At 35.4% G+C, this 27,007-nt stretch overlaps 1 protein-coding gene across 3 annotated transcripts in view; it reads left to right on the plus strand.

The window, feature by feature from the left end:
- Positions 1-2,091: 2,091 nt before the first annotated feature.
- Positions 2,092-27,007, plus strand: part of IQCM (IQ motif containing M) — a 482,806-nt gene continuing 457,890 nt past the window's right edge. For 2 of the 3 annotated variants that reach the window (XM_040472682.1, XM_040472674.1), the window contains exon 1: positions 23,029-23,096. The gene's annotated coding sequence lies outside the window, so the exon portion shown is untranslated. Of the gene's footprint in view, positions 2,337-23,028; positions 23,097-27,007 lie in introns of those variants that run through there. The other variant, XM_040472666.1, reaches the window with a different exon arrangement.

The following is a 27,007-nucleotide window of genomic DNA, read 5'->3' on the forward strand; positions in this document are numbered from 1 at the left end:
TTTTATCCACTGTTCTATTTTTCAAGTATCAGGTGTTTATAGTTTCTATACTGAGTTCTAATGTAAAAAAAAAAATCAGATGGAAACATGCATGTTCTTCATTCAGAAGTCCAAAAATTCTGAAATCTTTTTTAGAGTGTGCCCACTGTGACATAATAGTGAAAAGTTACAAGTCAGTGTTGTTGGTGAATTATGACCAAGGTCATGGAAAACACATTGCTTTTTCTAGTGGTTGCATGATTATCAGGTCTCTGATGATAAATCTGCATCCACTGGAAATGCAGTTAACTTACCTTGGTGATTTTGATTTATTAGCCTTACAGTGGACAAGGTTGCCCATTTGTTAGTGCTTGTTTTATATTTGAGTAGCTTGGAAGCATATAAATTTGAGGCAAAGCTTAAATTTGTCTGGTATTTCATATGTTATAGAAAGCATCTGATCAGAGGACTTCAACTTCTGTTATTTTGATTGTGGTACTATTCAGTTTTTAATATAGTGAGCACATTTGATTTGCATTTTAGAGCATCTCTCTTTGTGATCAATGCTGGAGTTTCTAAGAACTGTCAGAACTATAATAAAAACATGAAAATTATAGATGAACAATCAACTTCTTTTGGAGGTTAAAAGTTAAATGTTTTAAAGGGAGGACATTGAAGAACTAGTGATTGGTAAAATGTATTCTACTTAAGCTTCTCTGTGAGCTTTTATTAAAAATTATACTTAATTTTAATTATACAGAGGGATCTTCTAACATTGGTCTGGAAAGGCATAAAGAAGATTCTTGACTGAATGAAAGGATTAGTGACTAGAATGAGAACTTAATGATATAGTCTTTGAGTGCTGAAACGTAGAATACATTTCAGAGTTAAATTGACCATATAAGGAATTATATCCCAGCCTGAGTTCTCTTTTCTCCTTCCTTATTACAGGTTGAGGCATAGCATCTGAGGTTTTTATTGCAAGCTGAGGCCTAGCACCTAATAGGAGATTTTGAGTGTTAGTCCTTGTAGCTGGGTTTCTCAGCTTCCACAGAATAGTCATTTTGGGCAGGGTAATTGTGGGTGGCCAGGGGAGTTGTTCTGGGCATTGTAGTTATCTAGATGCTGATGGCACTACACTCAGTTGTAATAACTGAAATTGTCTCCAGCCATTGCTAAATGTTCTTTCACCCTGGGGGTAAAAATCACCCTTGACTGAGGACCACTGATGGATGTTCATGATGCAGGAGAGAAGAATGACCCATGAGAAGGTATCTGTCTCGAATCCATCAGTGTGTGTATGAAAATAAGATGCAAATCATAGTATTTAAACCATTTGCTATTAAGCGCAGTCAGGCTGAGCTAACTCTTATAAGTTTAAGCCAGTGAGAGATAATTTCAGTGTTATTTCAATATTCTAGATCTGGCAACTGTGCAACATTTGATAGTTTTGCGTTTGATGTTGCATTTGACTAGAACATTGAGAATGATCAAGTTTCTTTTTTTTTTTAATTTTTTTTTCAACGTTTATTTATTTTTGGGATAGAGAGAGACAGAGCATGAACGGGGGAGGGGCAGAGAGAGAGGGAGACACAGAATGGGAAATAGGCTCCAGGCTCTGAGCCATCAGCCCAGAGCCTGACGCGGGGCTCGAACTCCCGGACCGCGAGATCGTGACCTGGCTGAAGTCGGACGCCTAACCGACTGCGCCACCCAGGCGCCCCAAGAGAATGATCAAGTTTTTTGATGTAATTTAATACTTGACATTTGTAAATACTGAAACTTTAATCATCATGGATAATTGTAACTTTATACTTACATGATAAATATTTTAAGAAATGAAAAATAAGAAATGTTCATCTTTCAGTCAACTTTTATTGATTCTTCTAAATCTTACATGCTGGAAGTGGATTCTTCCTTTTGTGAGGTATTTTACTGTTTTTTGTGGTCAGATTTGGTATTCTCCACAAAGGAGGTTAGCCTGAATTCTTGCCTGGAATAGAAAGGCTCACCTTGTTATAAGTAGTTCTATAGTAACAACCAATTATCATCTAGTAGATTACAAGGAAATATTCTGATTCTAGAATTCTTTGGGTGTCTAATGAAGGCAGACATATGTGAGAAGTAGGAAATAATCACAGGGTTGTCAGGGGTCTAGAAAACGAATTCAATTATTTATGACTTATTTGGAATTGATTTTAAAAATTTTAAACAAAAATTTTAAAGGTGGATAATTACAGATTAAAAAAAGAATAAAGGAAGAATACAGGAATTAGGTACTATCAAGCTGCTGAGCTCATTATAACTTTGGGGCAGTGAATTTGTTTCTAGAAGTTTCATTGGAGCTAAGGCAAGAGGTAAGTAGTTAAGCAGTATCGATTGGGTTAAGTAGTATTCATTATCTGTATTTTTAAAAAAGCGTTTAAAAGCAGTTTTTTTTTTGTCACAAAGTTTGTCCAGAGAAACACGTTTTATTGTAGGATTTGACAAAATTATATTGATAAAGTTTTTTGTTTAGAGATGTTAAGATATATAGTCAACAATGTTTGCTGTTTTATAAGATGGAAACATGTTGTCTGTTAGCTCTCAGAGTTTTGAGCCTTATAGGATGGAAAGCCTTCCCTTCTGTAGGCCTTAGAAGGAAGAATTCTAAGTGGAGGTTACTAATTTACCACATTGTGTGTAAAGACAATTAAGGCCTCGGGCCAGTGTCTGATTTTACATAGTATTGCAACTTCATGCTAACTCAATTATAAACTATATAACTGTAACTTTGTGAGTTGACTCACTTATTTGAGATACTTAATTTTTTTCACTTAAAAGTTGAATAATTTTGCCAAATTAAATACATTTAGTATTCAGTACATAATGCTGAACTATTACAACTGTTGTCAACAGAGACCAACACTTCTTTGAGAAAAAATTATGCCAGTCTCAAAGAGTAGGACAATTCCATTGTTTTTGTTGCTTTCCTCTAAAAGTCAGTCCCATCACTAAACAATCCATGTTATTTATATATAGATTTTTTGTGTACTCGGATGCAGACATATTTAATTTCTTGAAAGATGTGTATTGAATGGGGCATGAGAAAAATCTCAGATTTTAACTGTAATAATGTGATTCAGATTTGAAAGTGGTAATATATAGGCTCTATGTGAGCATTATACATTTATTTTTTTTTACTATTGATGGTCTCTGTCCATTTGGTCAAATGCTAATGATAGACCAAAGACGTAGGTCAGAGAAATCATTCTCAGCTGTTCCTATGTGAGGTGGAACAGAGGTGAATAAGTGATTATTAGAATAACTAGTAACTATTCTGGACACCTGGTGGATATTTGTGATTTGTTATGAAAAAAGTTATCATGGAATTCTAAAACATGCTAAAAATACTATGTTTATACTTTTGAAGTGATAAAGTGTAAAAACATTACCTTGTTCATCTTTAGTAATTACTCTGTAGACTTAAGACAATTAACTTGATATAGAAACTGGGTGGTTCTTTCCAAACAGGTTGTTAATACAATTCTAGTGATGAGATGATCATTTTCTAGAGCTGTTTCCAGTACAGCATAGCCAATTATATGTTTTCAAGGGGTGGAAGTTACAAGCTTCTAATATGATTTATGATATGGAAATATCAACATAAACTATTTTGGAGTGAAGTTCCTTGATCAGTATCTGATGGAAATTTGCTCTTCAGTATTTCCTCTTGGAATGTCTTGCAATTTTTAAACCTAATTCTCTGTATTTGAGAAGTTTGGGTAGTGTGTAAAGGTTTTATTCTGATGAGCATTAAAGAACCTAGGACCTAAGCTCTGTTTGATTTTCTATATCTTAAGCTTATCCAGAGAGTCTCCTGCTTATTTTTAGAAATGTGAAAGAATTCAGAAGACTCTTTTCAACTGCCTCCTCCAATTTAGGCAACTCCTTCATGAGGCCCTGGATCCCAGCATGTTCCTAATGAATTGCAGATTTCCAATTCTGGGGAGGTTTGTAATGAAACTTTGGGGTTCTAAATGGGTCAGAGCAGATTTCGTACTTGTCAGATTATGAGAAAATCCAACAAGCAATCTGTGCTAAAGACTCTGGAATAATAATTTTGCCACCTGCTGGTTTCTTTGTTTTTCTAGGGAGAGAAGAACATTATTGAGGACTAACCAATGAGAGTTCTTTAATGGTATTCCTTATTTAGAGATGGATCAGTTTGCTCCAGCTCAGGATAGAGATGAATCAAATAAGATTCTAATACTTTAAGTGAAGAATGTTCTATTTGGCTTAGATATTTGATGGTATTTGGATTTGTTTTCTTCACAAAATTAAACATGGAGAAACAGCACTAAAGGGCACCCAGCTCAATTCTTTCTCAAACTTCAGTCGTTCTGGTTGAAGAGATGAAAAATTCTTGAGTTACTTTATTGATGATTTTCTCTCCTCTGTTTTGTCTTTCTGGAAATCCTGCTTTATAGTTGTTGACTTCCTAGACTAGTCTCCTACCTTTTGTATCTTTCCTCTGTCTCTCTTCCTTTCTCTCTCTCTTTTTCACATCTTTTTATCCTTTTGATCCTGGGTGATTGCTTCAATTTTATCTCCTAACCCTTATACTGATTTTGAAATCCTGCTTTTTAGTTTCTAATAGTTCCTTTTATGGCTGTTCTTTGACTATTTCTTATTTGTGATATTTTAGTCTTTTGATCATGATGAGATATTTTGACTTACTGCTCTGATTTTTTTAAAAAGTTTTTTTTTTTTTCCCTCCCTGAATAGCCTCTGTGTCATACAAGGTTGCTTCTTAAATAAGATGTTTGTTTTGGGCTGTCTTCCCTAAATGGGGGCTGAAAAGCTTTTTGGAAGCTCCGAGCATTTTAGCAATGTCAAATTTAAGCTTTACTGTGGGAGATAGGCCATTGATTGGGTTGACCAACCTCCCTAGAGGAATGCGTTCTAATCTCCTTTCTGGAGGAAGTTCTAGCTATCAGTCTTCTGGCACCAAAAAAAGAGGGTATGGGGGTGGAAGGAATATGTCTCAGCACCTTGTATCCTGTATGCACAGTTACTCAATCTCTTGTTTTCAGTAAGGTTCCCATGTCCTCAGTTGCTTGGGATTCCCCTGATTTAAAGACTTTCTGTTTTACTCTTTCTAGACCTCAGTGGGAGTGGTAGAGGGGGAAGTGGGCAGGGGTGAGGGTCATTACTCAGGAAAGTGAAATAGGGGAAGACATATAGATGTCTAACTACTTTTCAAATAGCCTTTATCAAATCCTACTTATTTTAGGTTTCCACCTGCCTACCCCACTTTATCCTCAGTTGTAGAGAAACTGGTACTAACATTTGCTGAACATTGTGGAGAATCTGTTGTGTAACTATTAGTTCTTGGCTTTTCTCACTGACCCCTTAAGATTGAACTTTCTTGGGTCTGGGTGTGTATCTGCTCTCTGCCTTCCAAAACTTAGCTGCTATTGTTTTCTCTCCTATTCTTCCCCTTCCTGTGGGTTCATGTCTTTAAAAAATAGGCCAAATTAGACATTTGTTAAATATGCTCTTTTGCCCTGGGGTACCCTATTCAAAATGTACCTCTGATGAGAAGTTTTCAGAAGGCAGATTTTAAATTAATGGTGCACATTTTGGTGTAGAAGGTTTACTTAGCCATGAAGTGGAATTTACTTTTAGAGCTAAAAGGAAAAAATATCAATTAAACTTTTCTTGTTTAGGGGATAGATATTGCAACTATGTCTTTCTTGTATGGTAGTTTTCTATTCAACCAACCAAGTGAATTTTGAAAATTAAGGCAAAGTATAATGTTTTTATGCAGTGAAAAAGTTCACCAGGGGCTAAGTAGATATTTTAATGCAGGGAAAAAATTCACCAAAGAATAGGTATAGGTATAGCCTGACATTTCTGCAGAAGAGATCCTTGAGATGCTAATGCAGTTGACTCATAATAAGGGTCAAATTGTTGATTTTTACAACTGTTACAACAAAGTAAAATGCTAATGACTTTTGTCATGACCACAGAGGTCTGTGTGGTCATCTTGTTGTAGGGGAGGGCAAGATTTATAATTAGCTAGAGTGGAAGATCTTCAGTTTACATAGATGAAACTGGAGGCAAGAAGTAAACAGTTCCTTCTCTTTGTATTTTATACCAGGGTTAAAGCAGGAAAAAAAATACTGTTAAAGCAAAAAGGGCGTTGTAATTACTTCTAAACTATTTTGTCAACAATAAAGACATGTTAGCAGTTTTATTATCAGTGTTATTCCAAAGTTTTTAGGTGATACTTAGCTAAATTTTAAGAGGATACTCTATAAATAATATTTGGGAAATAGAGCTTTTTACCATCACTGAATGTGTGTGTGTGTGTGTGTGTGTGTGTGTGTGTGTGTGTGTATGTGTAGATGATCTAGAAGGTAGGATTGATGAGGTGAGAGGCTGAACTTTACCTTGAAGTTTGTAGAGGTTCCTCTGCTATTATATTCTCATTTGTGTCTCCATAATATGTGGTTATATCACATATTTCTGGTGCTCACTCTCATCCTCCAATTAAAAGTTAAAAAAAACATGTGATTAATCTAAAAAGAGTATCTGTAGGGTCATTTCCACATGACAGAGGATTTGACCTTTGTCTTAGTGATATTTGGTGTTTAAGGATGGCTCTTGGGATTTTGACTCCAAGTTAAAAGAAGCATTTATATTTCTCAGTTCACCCAGAGGAGTAATAAACCATACTTCAACTTCTGAAGTCTGTTTCAAAGTCAAATGTCTTCCCTTTGAGAGTACTTTGCTGCTCACTTATAAAACTGGAAAAGGGCATTTCAGTCAATGCTTTATTCTCCTAGTCAGGAACTGAGGCTGAGTTAGGTGGCCACCAACAGGGATAATTTAAGAGACCCTCGGAAGGCTCTTCTGTCAAAACATATTTTCCTGGAATAAGCCTATATATTTTCCCCTACTTTTTTGAACTGTGTCAAGTTCTGTCCATTACTGATTCACTTAGATTACAGTCTCCTTTTTAAAAATAAAAATGTCCCAGGGAGGGTCAAGTAGTCTATTAATCAATCATTCAGAATCCAGTGTGGCTTAGTTTAATTAAGTTGCTTTTCTCTAGTTAATGGACATTTTGAGGGGGTCAGAAAGAGAGAAGAAGGAAGTAATTTTGCCCCTGTGGTTCTTCAGTGTAAGGCAAACCTTAGCAGAGGGTACTAAGGTGGGCTCACTTGACATCTAAAGACCAAAAAGAAGGGATGGTATGTCTGGGATTGGGAAGGTGAGCCCCAAGCCCTAGAAGAGGAACGGAGAAAGAGAAATGGGAAAATGACAAACTTTGAAGTTGGAAATATTGTAGGCGAGTTCATTTTCTATAATAAAGGACTTTTAGTTAATACTATTGCTTACTTTGGAGAAATGGCTTTGTATTTTTGCTTGGAATTTGTGTTATGCTTTGTGTTATGTATATTTTAATATTTTGGGAAAGAGAATATAGACCCTTACAAAGCTATTATCAGAAAGATGCCATAAAACATATATGGTGCTTATTCTGTCTTATTCATTAAATGTTTAATATTTAAGCAAGCAAATGTTTAATTCAATTAAACATTATTCATTAAACATCCATTAACTAGAGGAAAGCAATTTAAATAAACTATTTTTATTTTAAACTTAAGGGAATAAATAATCAGGGTTATGAGACTAATTATTGTCAAAAGCAGCAGAGATATCAGAATTATTCGGTAGATCAATTCAGCAACTCTTTGATTGAAGAAAATAACTCAGAGATGTATTTTTTTCTTTGTGTTTTGCTATGTGGCAGGGACAATGCAATGTGGTTGTATCCTTGGTAGGTTTGAAAAATATTTTAGTTTAAACTAAATTTCTTTTAGTTTAGTGTTTCTTTTTTCTTTTTTTTTTTTTTATGTTTGCTCTAAATTGTCAAGCCTTTGAAATATAATCTATTTTAGGAATTATTGGGCTTGTTCTTATGGAATAGCATATGTGAGTAGAAAAGCAAGTGAATTTAGGGTTGCCTGGGTGGCTCAGTCTGTTAAGCACCTGACTTGGGCTCAGGCCACAATCTCACAGCTCCAGGCTCTGTGCTGACACAGAGCCTGGAGCCTGCTTCAGATTCTGTGTTTTCCTCTCTCTGCCTCTCCCCCACTTATACTCTGTCTCTCTCTTGCTCTGTCTCTGAAAAATAAACATAAAAAAAAAAAAAAAGCTGATTTATTTCCTTGGTTAGTCACACCAATGGGAAGCTGACAGCTATACTAGACTCCAGATACCACCTTACCACTTTTGAGTTTTTATCTCAATTACAAATATATTACCTATGAAGAAACCAATGATGTCATTCATAGCAGTTGGGCAAAATCAAATCTGAAAGGTCAGAAGCTAAAGCTTCATGTGTAATAGTAACTATAGTAGAAAGTGATGTTTAAAATAATTAAAGTGTTATCCATATATTCTTTATCACTTCTGAACTCTCAAGTATAGTACTCTTTCTTCTGCATTGTGCAGTGTAGAAGTTAAGTTCATTGAAAGAATTTTTAAAATTCAAATATTGTATTTTTCAGTTTTAGAATTTCCCTTTAGTTCTTTTATAGAGTTTCCATTTATCTCCTGAATACCCCATTTTTCAATCATTGTATCTTGCTTGTGTTGGATATAGACGGTTTCTGACTTTTAATGGTTCGACTTACAGTTTCTTTTTAACTTTATGATGATGCAAAAGCCATATACATTCAGTGGAAACCATACTTTGGATTTTGAATTTTGATCTTTCCCTGAGCTAACAATATGGAATATGATACTCTGTCATGATTCTGGGCAGTGACAACTCCAAGTCAGCCACACGATCACGAGGATAAACTTATCAATACACTTACAACCATTCTTTTTTTTTAAAAAAAATGTTTATTTTGAGAAAGAGAGTGAGGTTGAGAGAGAGAGCACACACATGAGTGGGTGAGGGGCAGAGAGAGAGAGGGAGAGAGAGAATCCCAAGCAGGTTTCACATTGTCAGTTCAGTCTGATGCAGGTCTTGATCTCATGAGCCATGAGATCATGACCTGAGCCAAGATTGAGAGTCAGTCAACCCACTGTGTGGATTGAGTACCCACACAACCATTCTATTTCTTTCAGTATAGTATTCAATAAATTACATGAGATATCTGACACTTTATTATTATTATTATTATTTTAATGTTATTTTGAAAAAATTTTTTAATGTTTTTATTTATTTTTGAGACAGAGAGAGACAGAGCATGAGCAGGGGAGGAGCAGAGAGAGAGGGAGACACAGAATCTGAAGCAGGCTCCAGGCTCTGAGCTGTCAGCACAGAGCCTGACGGGGGGCTCGAACTCCTGGACTGTAAGATCATGACCTGAGCTGAGGTTGGACGCTCAGCCGACTGAGCCCCCCAGGTGCCCCTTAGCACTTATTTTTCAGAGAGGAAAAGAGAGAGAGAGAAAGAGCAGGAGAAGAGGCAGAGAGAGGAAGACACAGAATCTAAAGCAGGCTCCAGGCTCCGAGCTGCCAGCACAGAGTATGACGTGGGGCTCGAACTCACACGCTGCGAGATCATGACCTGAGCCAAAGTCGGACGCTTAACCGACAGAGCCACCCAGGTGCTCCAGACACTTTATTATTAAATAGGCTTTGTGTTAGATGATTTTGCCCAACTATAGGCTAATTTAAGTGTTCTGAGCGTGTTTAAAGTAGGCTAGGCTGCGATACTGTATTTGGTAGGTTAGGTGTATTAAATGCATTATTGACTTAGGATATTTCCAGCATATATTGGGTTTATTGGGATGTAACCCCATCAAGGAAAATGTGTATGTATTCTCTTGCTTGTGAATTTCTTGTCTCTTTGCAGGTTTTGTAATCATAAAAAAATTATATCTTGTATATTGTTTATTAAAGTACGGTAAAATTTGAAATATCTACACATCTGTATTTCTATCTTACCATTTTATTATCTTTTTCTTTTTACTCCATGGTTTTCTTGACTTTATATTATAGTTCTTTCATTGAAATTTAATTTCAATAATTATGTTTTTTAAAACATTTTGAGTATAGTTGGCACACATACTATATTTCAGTAATTATATTTTTAATTTCCCTTAAAATCTTATTGTCAGGGCGCCTGGGTGGCTCATTCGGTTAAGAGTCCGACTTCGGCACAGGTCATGATCTCGCAGTTTGTGAGTTCGAGCCCCGCGTCGGGCTCTGTGCTGACAGCTCAGAGCCTAGAGCCTGCTTCAGATTCTGTGTCTCCCTCTCTTTCTGCCCCTCCCCTGCTCACACTGTCTCTCTCTGTCTTTCAATAATAAATAAATGTTAAAAAATTTAAAAAAAATCTTATTCTCTAATTTACTCCTTTTTCCCCTCATAGAAACCTATTTTTATTATATGGATGCAATATTTCTTAGACTAGTCTTGTGCTATTTATTTTCTTCAAATGTCTGGTAGTGCATGGTTGATCATTTTCACTTGTTAATTGGGAAGTTTTATTAGCATAACTCGCTGGTGTAGCTTTCCTATGCCATTATATATTGCTGTGTCCCCCTGAGTAAAAACTACATATACTTGAGTAGGCATGTTGACTGGTAGGCATGTGTACTGTGTAACAGACAGTCTGATGCTTTCCTTTGGAGTGTAAGCCTTCCAAGGAAAAATATCTAAATTCTTTAGGGATAGGCTGCATTATGTGGTATTTCTGCCAGTTGTCTGAAAGTGAAAGTGGGAAGGACTTAGCCAGCTGTTCAGTAGTTAGCCCTTTAATACCCTCAGTATTGCTGTACAACCTATTTTTGCTTTCCATGCCTGCAGGTTGTGTTGTTAGAACCTTTCTGGGACCTCTCAGACAAAATAGACCTGCCTTCTGTACAGCCGTCATCTGCTGTTCCATGTTTTGTCTTCATACATATTGTCACACCAATAATTCCATGTAACCTGTCTTCTCCAAATTCATTAAACTTTGTAGACAACTCAGGGGCGCTTGGGTGGCGCAGTCGGTTAAGCGTCCGACTTCAGCCAGGTCACGATCTCGCGGTCCGTGAGTTCGAGCCCCGCGTCGGGCACTGGGCTGATGGCTCGGAGCCTGGAGCCTGTTTCCGATTCTGTGTCTCCCTCTCTCTCTGCCCCTCCCCCGTTCATGCTCTGTCTCTCTCTGTCCCAAAAATAAATAAACGTTGAAAAAAAAAAAAAAACTTTGTAGACAACTCAGAACTTACTGTCCATTCTGCTTTCCTTCCTAATTCACTTTTTGCTATCACATTCCCTTTTCTGCATTTATAGATTCATTTCAGTCTTATTTGAAAGGGAGAAAGGTAAATGTTTGTGCTCAGCCTGCCATCCTGCCTCAGTAGTAACATACATTTTGAGCATAATGTTATTTAAATGCTTATGCCTTTTTTTTTAAAGAATTTTAGGGGGAGTGAAACCAGGTTTAAGTATCTTCTGGTCCTCCTCTGCCCCCCCCAACCTGTCCTTGATCCCTTATAAATTCTGTCGTGGACCGAATATTGGACAGATTCAGTAAATACTTCTTGAATGACTGAGTCTTAAAACTGACTGACCATAATGAAGTATTGTAACAAAATATATGAAAGTTTTGTGGTGACAAATTTGTGTTCTGGTAAAAATAGAAAAACTAAAACCCATATATAATATTCACATTTAAAACATATATTTAAAAAAATGTTTATTTATTGATTTTGAGAGAGAGTGCCAGCAGGGGATGGGCAAAAAGAGAGAGAGGGGGAGAGAGAGAATCATAAGCAGGCTCTGTGCTGACAGAGTTTGATGTAGGGCTCAAACTCACAGACAGTGAGATCATGACTTCAGCTGAAATCAAGAATCATACGCTCAACTGACTGAGCCACCAAAGCACCCCAAAACAATATATGGTTTAAAAAATTTTTTTTTAATGTTTATTATTTTTGAGAGAGAGAGAGACAGAGAGCAAGTAGGGAAGGGGCAGAGAGAGAGGGAGACACAGAATCGGAAGCAGGCTCCAGGCTCTGAGCTGTCAGCACAGAGCCCGATGTGGGGCTCAAACTCAGACTGCGAGATCATGACCTGAGTTGTGATAGGCGGCCCAACTGACTGAGCCACCCAGCACCCCAAAACAATATATGTTTTAAATGATTTTTGCTTAAAGTTTTTATTTACTTATTTATTTTGAGAGAGACAGAGATAGTGCAAGGGGAGATGGGCAGAGAGAGAGGGAGAGAGAGAGAATTGCAACCAAGAGTCAGACGCTTGACCGACTGAGCCACTGAGGCACCCCTAAAGGAGTTTTACTTAAAATAATCTTAAGGTTTGCTTGATTTTATAGATAGGAAGCAGGAGTGAATAGAGGGAGCAGGATAGAAGCTGGTGGAATTAGAGCAAAGAAGCATGAGGAGAAGTAAAGTAAAAGAAATGATGATAGTCAATGGGGAAGAGGTGCCTAAAGGCAAAGAGTAAAAAAAGGAAAATAATCTGGTCTCCTGCCTCCTCCTTCCTTTGGCATGGAAGAAACTTCAAGATAGGTCCTGAACACTTAAAACTCAAAACTACAACAGGAAAACAAATTTGAATTTCTGTAGATGATCCTGGGTATAAATACTGTGGATTCATGACCTGTCCTCAGTCAGAAGGTAGTTACCTACGTTTTATACCAGTGGAGCATTTATGTGAACTAGTTAGGACATCCGCACCTTTCTTAATACTTCCTAATTAGGCTGAAATTCCGTCAAGGGATTTGTGCTGACCTCATAAATAATGGATGTGAAATTTAATTTTCCAAAGTCACAGGTGCCCAGTCAAGGATACAGACAATTTATGTATCTTTGTAGGATGGTCTAAGACATATGAACATTGCTCCAGTGTTGAAATGCACGGAGCTAAGTGTGGAGCCTGCTTTTAGCAATGGTTGAAAACTTCTGAAAGCTTTTGTTTCTCTGGACACTTTGGGGACCAGTCAGGTGCATTACTTCCTAAATCACAACAATTTTGCAGGGTTTCTGTATTTTTCATGACTTGGTTTGATTGCTTTTCTAATTCTAGAAATAATCTAGTAAAATAAAAACAGTAAACACAGTAGCCAGTTTTTATTTCTGTTTATAAACACTGAGTGCCAATAATAAAAGAAGATCACTGATGGTGGGTCAAAGACAAAAATAGGTGTTAACTGATAGGCTACATTTTTCTGTTGTTTGAAAATCATCTGTGATGCACCTATGAACTATTGAACAGAAAATATTCTAAAAATCAAATTCCTTTATATGGCTATCTAACCTTCCAATGATGAAGTGGCCCAACTTATGTAGCTTTTATGAAAATTACAATATGGCTTTTTAAATTATAATACGTTGCAATTAGCGTCACATAATACAAAGTGCTCCTGCCTGAAAATTTTATATTTAATTTTAATCTTGCAGCATTACACTATAATTGTATTAATAGTCTTACACTATCAAAAGTCAGTTTAAAAATGCATGTTTTCGATTTTACATATGGTAAAATCTTCTCAAGTAAATTAAAATACTGTTATCTTTTCATTGAATAATAAATATGGGTTTCCCTCTGACGTAATTAATAAACTTGTCCTATTCAGTAGAAAACAGAAATGTTAAATCATACGTTAAAAAGTGGCTAAGAGTATTTCATTACCAAACCAATTCTGCAGTTTCCTTATACTTGTGGATAATGTTATTCACCTCTTGGGGAAAACCTTTGGCAAAAAGCTGAGTTTTGCTTGGCATCCTGTTTGCATCTGTTCAGTCTCTGGTTAGCCTGTTCTTGATGTCTGTTGCATGTATACTCTCTTCCATGTTGTGGAAGAAAAACAAAACTTTAGTTCTCAACCCATATTTATTTTTCTGCTGATATTTAATCTCTATATTGAGTTTAAGATTTAGGATTCCAGGGTGATAGTTTAAATGTGTACTGTTTGCACTAATGACAATTTTCAAGTAATTGAATGGGAATCTGGAGTTTTGCTTCTTATTCTATAACAGGCTCTTCATTCAAACATCCCTGTGGTGTAAAATAAGGACATCATATGAAGTGTGCTTATATTTCTGATGTGGAATGAACCTTTTAGAATTCTTAGCCATTCAATAGCATGACTGCAGGTTAAAAATTTTCTAGGTAGAAAGCATAATTACAGTCAGTGAAAAAAAGGGAAAAAAACAACAAAAGACAGTAATAAAATTTAGTCAGTAAATAATGTTACTTACAAAAGCTATTTATATTAATGAAATATGAAACATAAATCTCATTATTAATCCTTTCATTGGAAATTTTGGTACCTGAATAAAATTATTCATACTTTATATTGCCTTCCTTTTTAATTACTGAAAGTTTGATTATCTAAAATAACCATTGCTCTTTCAAAATGAAGTCAATGATCTAACATATAAAAGGCTGTTCGGGAGTATAAATTCATAATATTTATCTTTATGTTAATATTGAGATGATAAATTTAAAAAGACCATTAAAATTGGATGACTGAGCTACTTACTTGAAGTCATCAGATTGTTTTAGCATAAATGTATAAGAGCTAGATTTGGCATGTATTTAATTGATACTAGAGGGAAGTGGGTGTGCATATGAGTGTATGTTTTTCCTTGACATATGGCCTGACCCCTGGGTTATCTCAGAATGGAATTTATAGTTGCTGAGTCGTGCTGTTTCACTGTCATTTTTGATAATCATATTATGATTTCAACCTATGCTGTAGGGAGAATTTCTTTCTTAATTGTGCAAGGATCTTCCCTTAGTCCTTAATTTATCTTTTAATTTACAGCACAGATTGTCATTGTCTAATTACCCCCACAAGTTATATCATGTGAGTTATTCATCCCACTAACACTTCAGGGTTTCTTGCATCAGAGAACACATTTTATTTGAGTTTATCCTTTTATGGTACCTGATCCACAGTAGAGGTTATACTTAAATAATTTTGACAGGTCTCTTTAATTAAATTCAAAACATCATTCACCTTCCTTCCAAATATAAATTGTATATTTGAATGGTGGTGGACCTTGGAAGAAATAAGCATCTATGTTTGTCTACTGCATGATTTTTTAATCTCCACAATTAATCTAAGGTATGGTTGGGTTAGGTTAATATTATTCCTACTTTAAAAATGAAGAAATTAAGATTTAAGAGAGTAGGTAACCATCCCAAAGTTATCTGAACTAGTAAAATGTGGAAATTGGATTTGAAGCCAGGTCTTTCTGACTCCAAAGACTGCTGTCAATCACTAATGTGCCAACTGCCTAAAAACACAGTAAATAGTAAGTTGGTTCTGTAGATGCAGTGGTGAGTAAAAATAAACACAGTTCCTCCTCTCCTGAACTTTACAGTCTCATTGGAGAAGATTGTTAGTTTCCAAATATTATATTAATATAGAAAGTATACCACAACTGTGATAAATGCTCTGAAGGAAGAGGACACAACTTTATTGGCCTGAGTAATATTAACTGAAGAAGCTTGAACTCAGATGGGAACAGTAGGAGTTAACTCCTGAGCAATGATGGAGGAGCATTTCAGAAGGAAGGGCAAGTGCAAAGAACCTGTGGAAGGAGTTAGCATGATGCTTTCCACATGAAAATGTAGGGCAGGACAGCTGAGGTGAAGAAAACTGAGGGGGTATAGTTTTGGGACTCTGAGGAAAGATGCAAAACAAGGCTGACTTTTCAAAAGTGGTTTGTTTTTTTGTTTTTTTTTTTTTTTTTTTTTTTTTTTTTCTTTATACCAAGAACAGTGGGAAGCCATGAAGGATTTAAATCAGGTGTGGTCTGATTAGATTTGTGATTAATAGGGGTGAGCATTTATCAGAATATCATGCAGTTGAGCTCCTTAGAGACCTCCATAGATATGGGGGACATTTTCATTTTCCACTTGTGTTGAGTACACTTGGAAAGAGCCCTCTAGTTGGGTTTTTGTTCCCTCTTTGTGTGTAACTTGCTAACATTTTAGGTTCTCTGAGATTTTCCAGCTGTGTAATACGTGTGAATGTCCTCTCTAGAACTGTAACATGCTGTATGCTGTATGTCAGGCATTTTTATAAGCCGTAGCTTGATACTCAGTATCAATCCAGTGTAATTAGTCTATTACCACCCAATTTGATGGACAGTTGATAGCTTTCTTCTTTCTGATATCTCAAATTCCCTCCTAGTAAAGAGCACAGATTCACTTCTTAGTGGCAGAACTGTGAAGTGGCATATGAAGATCATAAAGTGCTAAAAAGTGAGTGCTAAAAAGGCATCCTTGATGGTAGGGGTGAAGTCCAGGTCTAGCAGGTTGAAGGGAGGAGGAAATACCAGATGAAGATAGGTGAACATCAGAAACATACCAAAGGGAATGAGGGAGCCATAAATCCCCTAAATTTTTTTGTTCTCAGTTTTGTCCTGGGGTGTTGAAATATGCATGAACACACAATTTATTTATTAATTTAATTAATTTGATTTGTTTATATCTAGACAGACTCTATAATGGCACGTAGAGGGCACAAACATAGTACATCACCTCTGGTTGTAGTTTGTGCTCTCTAGAGCTCTCATAAAGTCAGGCATTAAGATGATAGTTCTTAGCAGAGATAGTGGAAAGCCACTGTCACCCCAGTGGATAGGGAAAGCATGGGATCAGAGGAGTCTGGGAAGGCAATAACTGCAACATGAGGACAGTGATGATGCTATATCCATGGTGCCTAGCAGAATGTGTAGAAACTAGCAGCACTAAATATAAATTTATTGAAAAAATGAATGAATGAAGTAGAGATGTTTTAGGGTTGGGGTCATATAGAAAAAGAAGCTTAGGAATATGGGAGCCTTGGAATTGCAGCACAAGTGGGGTTTTCATTTTGAGGAATGTAGCAAGAATCCAGTTATTAGGCCCAGGGAACAAAGTCAGTAGGAGACTGAGAGCAAGGCTAAATTAATATAGGATTGCTTATCTGGGGTCCTTAAATTCTTCAGGATTAGAAATCTTGCTGCAGAACTGATCTTGTAGTTGGGAGTGAAGAGGTCTTAGATTTAAGAATTAGAAGGATGAAGTGAATCATGGTAATAGCAGACCTCTTCCTGAACTGATTTTCTGGTTCAGTCAGCAAGAGTGTTATTTGTTTCTGTTTTCTGATTGTTTTCTTTTGCTTTTTGCTTGTATCGGACTTTTATGTTGCCTTAAGCTACTCACTGGGCTGCTGCAGCAAAGACGTGTGAATCTGAACAAGTTTCCCTCTTTTTTGTTTTCCCTTCTTCAGGTTAATACTGTTTAACGCAAAATGTTTTTATTAGGAACCTATTTTTTTTTTCTTCTCATGTGTTTTATCAGATAGGAACATGGTGGTTTCTGGTGGGTATTCTGACACGTGAATTCCGTATAGCCCCAAATGAAAGGATATTAGTATCATGGTATTTTTGTAGAGGCTGCAATTTGATCTGTATATCATATGGCTATTAGCCTTAGATAGTGAAAAATCTAAGTTTCTGGTACAAATAATCTTTTTTGTGTTTAATCATTTAGTAACATTTTCCTGATGTTCCTTATAGAACTATATGTCATCTATTTTTAGTCCATGTAGTGTGTGTATATCTCCAGGGGAGAGTATAACCTCTACTGAACAAAGAGAACATGTGGCCCAAGCCAAGGCTTTCAGAGCCAGTGAATTTATCCATGGACCTTTGCTAAAATTAAGGCAAACAGAGTTTACTGACAGAGTTAGCCTAGAACTGTTGGAAGCCATCTTTTCACTGTATATAGGGATCTTCCTGGGGACAGAGCCAACATAGGTGAGGGCTGAGAGATGGAAAGATGGAAAATGAGTCCTGATGAAATTTTCAAGCCCCTAGATCCAGCCATGCCTGTGATGTGTTACTTTGTTTAAATTTAATGAGCCTATGCATTCCCCTTTTGCTGACCTTAAGTTTTACTTTGCTCTCTGAAACCTGTTACAGAAACAGATCCAGTTTTCTTTGTTTATGGAAGATAGACATACAAAATTAGTTAATGGTAAATATTAAATAGTGATAGAGGAGGAAATAAAAATCAAATTTTATCAAATGCCAAGTATTTCGTGAACGATTAAGATAGACTCTATAAGTATAGTTAGTCTAAGGTTACACAGATGATATAGGAATAGTTGGTACAAAGGACCTTATTGGCTTAATGAGCTATAGGTTTTTGTAATAGCTATTGCTATTTTTTTACAATAGCATATTTTACTTTTCAGTAAAAAAAGAGACTTTCCAACATTTATATGCAATTGAGATGCTTATCTCTGGGGGCAACTGGGTGGCTCAGCTAGTTAAGCTTCCGACTTTGGCTCAGGTCATGATCTCGTGGTTCATGAGTTTGAGCCCTGAGTTGGGCTCTGTGCTGACTGCTCAGTGCCTGGAGCCTGCTTCAGATTCTGTGTCTCCCTCTCTCTCTTCCCCTCCCCCTCTTGTGCTCTGTCTCTCTTTCTCAAAAATAAATAATAAAAAAAAGATGTTTATCTCTTGATCTGAATTCTTTATTATTATTATTATTTTAAATTTATATCCAAGTTAGTTAGCATGTAGTGCAATAATGATTTCAGGGTGGACAGTGATTCATCCACAGCATATAAACCCCTGTGCTCATACCAACAAGTGTCTTCCTTAATGCCCCTTGCCCATTTAGCCCATCCCCTCACCCACAACCCCTCCAGCAACCCTTTGTTTGTTTGTAAGAGTCTCTTATGTTTTGTCCCCCTCCCTGTTTTTATATTATTTTTGCCTCCCTTCCCTTATGTTCATTTGTGTTGTATCTTAAATTCCACTTATGAGTGAAGTCATTTGATATTTTTCTTTCTCTGACTTATTTCGCATAGGAAAATACACTCTAGTTCCATCCACGTTGTTACAGATGGCAAGATTTCATTCTTTTTGATTGCCAAGTAATATTCTGTTGTACATATATATACCACATCTTCTTTATCCATTCATCAGTTGATGGACATTTGGGCTTTTTCCATAATTTGGCTATTGTTGATAGCACAGCGATAAACATTGGAATGCATGTGCCCCTTTGAAACAGCACACCTTTTCTCGATCTGAATTTTTGCCCTTTTCTGAAGTACCTGATTAAGAAATTTGAGCAGGTATTTGCCTGAGAAATATCATTTACCAGAAAGCCATATATCATGACCTAGACTAAAATGCTGATCGTTATAGATAATTCTTTAATAAAGAAGAAATATAGATATGGATAGGGAGAGAGAGAGAGAGAGAGAGAGAGAGAGCGAGCATGAGTGGGGAAGGGCAGAGAGACAGAGAGAGAGAGAGAATCCGAAGTAGGTTCCAGGCTCTGTGCTGATAGCTTAGAGCCTGACCAGGGCTTGAACTCATGAACAATGAGATCATGACCGGGGTTGAAGTCAACTGACTGAGCCACCCAGGCACCCATGGATACAATGTATTTTAAAACTAGCTTACTAAGGGCATGAAGGGAGCTAAACATTCTGAGGACAATCAGGTTGGAGCTAAAAGCCCAGGGATTGTGTGGAAGGTTTGTCAATGAACAATAGTAATACAAAGAGAAGGCTCAAAGGATTAATTTGGCTCTCTTCATTCAGTTTCCAGTAGAAAAATCAAGTAAACAAAAAATATAGAACCATTGGAATCATCTGCCTCTTTTCAGTTGAGCTATAATATGTGGTTACATTGAAAACTTAGGTGAAATGCAATTGTTAAATTCTGATTTATTTAACAGATAAATGACAGTGGGTATTTTTATTTATAAATAGTATGAATTTGCTGGTCATTCAGGAGTTTTAATTTTTTTAAGGTGTCTAAATATAGCTTGGCAAATTATAAGTTATCTTAAAAATGTCTGTAGATATGAATTTTAATAGGATGCACCTGAGAATTTTTTACATTTACTGAAATCAGCCTATTGATTTCCTTGTTTAAAAACTGAAGTCAGAGGATAACCACTCTTAAGGATATGGTGGGGAATGTGATTTCAAGCATCTACATATTTAAGGAAAAATTTGAAATTCTGTAGATATATTTTAGAAATCAGAAAGTTATTTCAGTAATGTATACAAAACAGTCTTGTAAAGAATATATAATCTGAAAGATACAGTAAGGCTAATTTGATCACAGTGTTCTCTAAGCTTAATTGACTATTATTAAGATATCCTTTTTTTCTTTTCCTTTGTAATCACTTTATTTTGTAGAAAAAAAAAAGAATTCATTTACTTTCAGGACAAGTATAATCTCAGTTGTTCTTGAAGCTAGAATTTTTTATTTCATATTGTCTCTAGTTCCCTACATGAGGAAACCCATTCTCTCCTTTTTGAAAGTTGGCCTGATAGTACTCTGTCCACTGGTATTGTCTAACAATTGCATGAATTGATTAGATGGCTTAGGTGTTCCAGTAATTTTTTGTTTAGGAGTAAAGTTAAAGAGTAACAATTTTCCAGTTCCTCCCACAGCTAGTCTGGGGTATAGATACCATCCTTTCAGAGCCTAATTTCTCAAATAAGTGCTTTAAACCATTTTTTCTCCTGCCTTACCACTCACTCACTGCCTAACACCCTGTAATTTGGCTTCCCCATTCAACTTTGTAGAAGGTGTACTGATCTCCTAATTACTAATCCAAATGGTATTTTCTCAGCTCTCTTGCTTATCAAGCTCTCTGCTGAATTAATCACTTGATCAAATATTTCTACTTGAAATACTCTTGTTTTAGTGACATATTAATGACATTACACTAATTTGGGGCTTCACTATTACTTTCCAAAAGAATATTTTATTATTCTACTAGAATGTTTTATAAAAGTGATATACACCCATTTCATGTAAAGTTACAAAGAAGAAAGCTGAAAATTGCTAAGTCCCCACTCAGAAATAGCATCTGTTATTAAATAAACATTCTCTACATTATAGATGGATGCATAGCCATATGAAGTGAGTGGAAAGTACTTAAATAGAAATAGTTTTATTAAAATAGGATCAAAGTATATACTATTTCTGACAGACTCTGTCATAGTCCCTAGCAACCCTGCCTCCTGGTATTCATACAACCCACCAGTAAAGATATCTGAGCCAAGAGTTTTATTTTTAGGAAGGTTTGACTTACTCAGTAGACTTCTTTGCCATTCATGTCTTTTTTTTTTTTTTTTTTTGAATGAGCTTTGGTAGTTTGTGTCTTTTAAGGAATTTTTCCATTTCATCGAAATTGCTTAATTTATTGGCATAAATTGTTAATATTCTCTTATTTTAATTTCTATAGACACTAGTGATACCACCCTTAATTGTGATATTGGTAAATTCTATTTTATCTCTTTCTCTCTCTCTCTCTCTCTCTCTCTCTCTCTTTTTTTTTTTTTTTTTTTTTTGCTGATCAGTCTTGCTACAAGTTTATCAATTTTATTGATGTCAAAAGAACTAGCTTTGAATTTCATTGAGTTTTCTCTATTTTTGTTTTCTGTATCATTGATTTTCACTTTGATCTTTATTATTATTTTCTCTTACTTAATATGGATTTAATTTATTATTCTTTTTCTGTGTGTGTGTGTGTGTGTTTTAGTTAAGGTGGAAGCTGAGGCCATTGTTTTGAAAACTTTCTTTTTACCTAATATAGACATTTGGTGCTATGTTTCTTTGTAGATACTACTTTATTATTTTATTTTATTTTTTTAAATTTAAATCCAAGCTTGTTAACATACAGTGTAATAATGATTTCAGGAATAGAATTTAGTGATTCATCACTTACATATAACACCCAGTGCTTATCTCAACAAGTGCTCTCCTTAATGCCCTGTGCCCATTTAGCTCATCCCCCAACCCAACACCCTCCAGCAACCCTCAGTTTGTTCTCTGTATTTAAGAGTTGTCTCAGACTATGAGTCCAGTGTTCTCTCTTGTCCAGCAAGAGAGTGGACGCAGAATTAAATTTGAGAGAGGTTAATGTCCAGGAGGAGCCAAGAGCCCTGAACAGAGTTTTCATCTCTGTATTTATTGAGCTCTCAAGATCTTACACACATGGTGAATGTGAAGAAAATAAGATCTTATACTCGTGAATGTGGAGAAAACAATCAGATAGTAACCATTAACTTGTGTGAGTAAGAAGCAAAGGGTCTGGTGGACAAGTGGAGTTTGTGATCAAGGTACATTGGTGCCAGATAGAAAGTAATTTCCTGCAGATGATGTAACAAGTTACTCATGATCCTATTATAATATCTTGCTAGCTATCCTTGGCACTTTCACCCCGTGGTGGCGGCAGCTTTCTGACCTAAGCTTTTTTCTAACCCATTTATTTAAGTAGAACTTATTTCCTCACAAGGAGTATCTTATGATTTCTCTCCCTCCCTTATGATTTATTTTTGCTTTCCTTCCTTTACTTTCATCTGTTTTGTGTCTTAAATTCCACATATGAGTGAAGTCATATGATATTTGTCTTTCTCTGACTTATTTAGCATAGCATAATGCACTCTAGTTCCATCCATGGTATTGCAAATGGCAAGATTTCATTCTTTTTCATTCTTTTTGGTCACTGAGTAATATTCCATTATATATATTTACCACATCTTCTTTATCCATTCATCAGTCAATGAACATTTGGTCTCTTTCCATAATTTGGCTATTGTTGGTAGCACTGCTATAAACATTGGGGTGCATGTGCCCCTTCAAAATAGCACTCTTGTGTAAAAGCTACTTTAATTGAATCCCATAAATTTTAGTATGTTGTATTGTCATTTTTATTCAGTTCATAATGTTTTCTAATTTCTCTTTTGATTTCTTCTTTGACCTTTGAGTTATTTAGGAGAGCACCACTTAGCTTCCAAACATTTAGAGATTTTTCTGCTATGTTTCTGTTATTGCTATCTATGTTTCTGTTGTTTCTTTCCAATTTAGTGCCATTGTTGTCAGAAAACGTACTTTACATGATTTATATTGTTTTAAATTTATTAAGATTGTTTTATTCCTTGAAATGTGCTCTACCTAATAATTATTCTGAGTCTACTTGAATTGAATGTGTTTTTGTCTGTTGTCAGGTAGAATGTTCTGTAAATGTCAGTTAGATTAAGTTGGTTGATAGTATTATGCAAGTGTTATATATCCTTACTGACCTTCTGCCAATTTGTTCTATTAGTTACTGAGGTAAGTATGTTGAAATCTCTGACTATAAATTTTATTTTATTGGTTTATCCTTTAAGTTCTGCCATTTTTTGCTTAATGTATTTTAAAGCTCTGTTACTAGGTACATAAGCATTAAGGATTGTTATGTCCTCTTGATAAATTGACTTCTTTATCACTGTGAAATAACTGTTTATCTCTGGTGAATTTTTTTGCTATAAAATCTGTTTTGTCTGATATTAATATAACTACTTCAGCATTATCTTGATTAGTGTTAGCATGGCATATCTTTTCCACTCTTTTTCTTTTAATCTATTTCTCTCTATACTTTAAGTGGATTTCTTATAGGCAGCATATAGTTGGTTGTTCCTTTTTACCCAATAAGAAACTCTCATTTCAAAGGATTTTAAATTTGCAGTATTTATACCATTTACATTTAATATTAGTATTGATATGTTTGGGTTTAAAGCTTTCATCTTGCTATTTGTTTTCTATTTTTTCCACTTTTTGTCCTCTTTTTCCATAACATAGTTAGCTTATAAGTTTGCTTCCATTTCTTTTCTCCTGGCCTTTGTGCTATTTTCATATATTTTACTTCTTTTTAAAAAAGTTTTTATTTAAATTCCACTTAGTTAACATACAGTGTGATATTAGTTTCAGATGTATGATATAGTGATTCAACACTTCCATATAACACCCAGTGTACTTCACGGCAAATGTGCTCCTTAATCCCCATCACCTGTTATATGTTATATGTTATATGTTATATGTTATATGTTATATGTTATATGTGTCACAATATATTGTTAATATTTTCACTTTAAACAATTTTTTGAAAGACATTTAAAAAATGATTAAGTCTTTTATATTTACCCACTAGTTATCATTTTCTGTTTGCTCCATTCCTTTGTTTAATTTTTTTTTTTAACATTTATTTGATTTTGAGAGACAGAGCACAAGCAGGAGAAGGGCAGAGAGAGAGAAAGGGAGACACAGAATCTGAAGCAGGTTCCAGGCTCTGAGCTGTCAGCATAGAGCCTGACGTGGGGCTTGAACTTACAAACTGCAAGATCATGACCTCAGCTGAAGTTGGATGCTCAGCCGACCGAGCCACCTAGGCACCCCTTCATTTCTTTGTTTAGATCCAGGTTTCTATATTATATCATTTTGCATTTGAAGGAAAGCCTTACTTTCACAATTATTATAGCGCAGGTATGCTGGTGATAAATTCTTTTCTATGTCTGAGAAGGTCTTTATTTACTTTTGTGTTTTTCAAATAGCTTAGGTTAGATTCAATTAAGATATTGTAACTCCATTTTAAGTATACAATTCAGTGATTTTTAGTGTATTTGCAGAGTTGTGCAACTATCCCCACAATCGAATTTTAGAACATCTCCATGATCTCAAGAACAAATCTTATGCCCATTTGTACTAAATCCTCATTCCTTCCCCCAGCCATATGCAATCATTAATCTACTTTATGGCACTTTTACTGGGCATTTCATATAGCTAGGATAATATAAATAGCATTAATTTGTGTCTGGCTTCTTTCATTAAGCATAATATTTTTGACATTCTTCCATGTTGTAGCATGTATTGGGACTTTATTGCTGTGTTAAATCACCAAATATAATTCTGTTGTATAGGTGTAAACACATTCATTAGTTGATGGGTATTTGATTTTTTTCCATTTTTTGGCTGCTGTGAACATTTGTGTGTAACTCTATGTGAACGTATTTTCATTTCTCCTGGTAGATATCTAGGAGTTGAATTGCCAGGTTATATGGTTATTCTATATTTAATATTTTGAGAAACTGACAAATTATTTTTTAAAGTAGTTACACCATTTCACACTCCCATTAGCAGTGTATGAGGGTTCCTATTTCTCCACATCCTTGTCAACACTTGTTATTGTCTGTTTTAATTATAGCCATTCTAGTGGGTGTGAAGTGGTAAATCATTATGGTTTTGATTCCAATTTCCCTAATGACTAATGATGTTGAGCATCTTTTCATGTGCTTATTGATCATTAGTAAGTCATATTTTTTAAGGCTTTCTATTTTTAAGAGCAGTTTTAGGTTTACAATAAAATTTAGAGCAAGGGACAGATTACCTATATAACTGCTGCCCCTACACATGCATAGCCTCCCCCATTATGAACATCACTTACAAGAATGGTACATTTTTTTTTTCTTTACCAAGGATGAACTTAAATTGGCACATTATGGTCACCCCAAATCCTTGGTTTTTCTTAAAGTTCATTCTTGGCATTGTATCTTACATGGGTTTGTAAAAATGTGTAATGACATAGATCTATCATTATAATTTCATACAGAGTATTTTCACTGCCCTAAAAAAACTCCTCTCTCCTCTGCCTGTGTCTCTATCTTACCCCTGCTTCCTAGAAACCATTTAATTTTTTTTTTGTCTTCACAGTTTTACCTTCTCCAGAATGCCAGATAGTTAGAATCATATAATAGTAATACACATTTAAGGTTCCCCTGTATGTTTTCATGGCTTGATAGCTCTTTTTAGCGCTGAATAATATTCCATTGTCTAGATGTACCACAGTTTATTTACCCATTCATCTACCGAAGGACATATTGATAGCTTCCAGGTTTTGGCAATTATGAATAAAGTTGCTATAAATATCCTTATAGGTTTTTGTATGGACATAAGTTTTCTGCGTCTTTGGTAAATACCAGGGAGAATGATTACTGGATTGTATGGTAAGTTTAGTTTTGTAAGAAACCAAATTGTCTTCCACAGTAGCTGTACCATTTTGCATTCCCACCAGTGATATATGAGAGTTGCCATTGCTCCGCATCCTTGTCAGCATTTGGTTTTGTCAGTGTTCTAGATTTTAGCCATTTTAATAAGTATATACCTTTGTTTCGAAAGCTTTTTTTTCCCCCATAGGTTTAGAATTTTAGGTTGCCAATTCTTTTCTTTTAGTACTTTAAAAATGTGACCCCACTACCTTTTGGCTTTTCACTGGTTTAATTTGTATTTTTGTTTCCCTGTATGCAATGTGTCTTTTCCTTGGCTGCTTTTAGGTTTTTCTCTTTATCACTGGTTTTAAACAATTTCTTGTGGTTCATTTTTTTCTTGCGCTTCGGTTACTTGAGTTTCTTGCATATATGGTAATATAGTTTTCATCAAATTTGGAAATTTTGATGAAGTTTGGTGGTTGTATTTTCAAATATTTTTCTGTGTTCTCTCTCTCAAGGATTCAGTTAAACTGAGCAGAACATTGATAAATTATAGGATCAGTTTAAATATTCCCACAACTCACGGACACTTTGTTCATTTATTTTCCAGCCTTTTTTCCTTATGTGTTTCAGTGTGGGTGATTTCTACTGATACACTTACAAGTTTACTAATTTTTCCTCTTGCAGCATTTATCTCTGTTAATCCCATCTGGTGTATTAAAAAATTTTTTTTAATGTTTATTTATTTTGAGGCACAGGGAGAGAGTGAACATTGGAGGAGCAGAGAGAGGAGGAGAGACAAAATCTCAAGTAGGCTCCATGTGGTCAGTGCAGAGACTCATGTGGGGCTTGATCTCATGAACCACAGGATCATGAGCTGAGCTGATAGCAAAAATGTCATATGCTTAACCGATTGAGCCACCCAGGTGCCCCCAGTATATATTTTTAAAGATCTTAGACATTGAAGTTTTCACTTCTAGAAGTTATATTTGAGTCTTAAATATCTTCCAGGTTTTTGCATAACATGCTCAATCTTTCTTCTAGCTATTTGAACATATGGAATACAGCTGTAATAGCTAGTCTAATGTTCTTGTCTACAAATTTTATCATCTGTGTAATTTCCATGTTGGTTTTAATTTAGGTTTTTTCCCCCTCCTTATTGTTCATATTGGCCTGGTTTTTTGCATGCTTGATAATTTTTGATTGGATGTCAAACATTGTGAA

The sequence above is a fragment of the Herpailurus yagouaroundi genome, unplaced genomic scaffold (genome assembly GCF_014898765.1).
Source record: "Herpailurus yagouaroundi ecotype Mexico unplaced genomic scaffold, PumYag 28, whole genome shotgun sequence".
Taxonomy (NCBI): Eukaryota; Metazoa; Chordata; class Mammalia; order Carnivora; family Felidae; genus Herpailurus; species Herpailurus yagouaroundi.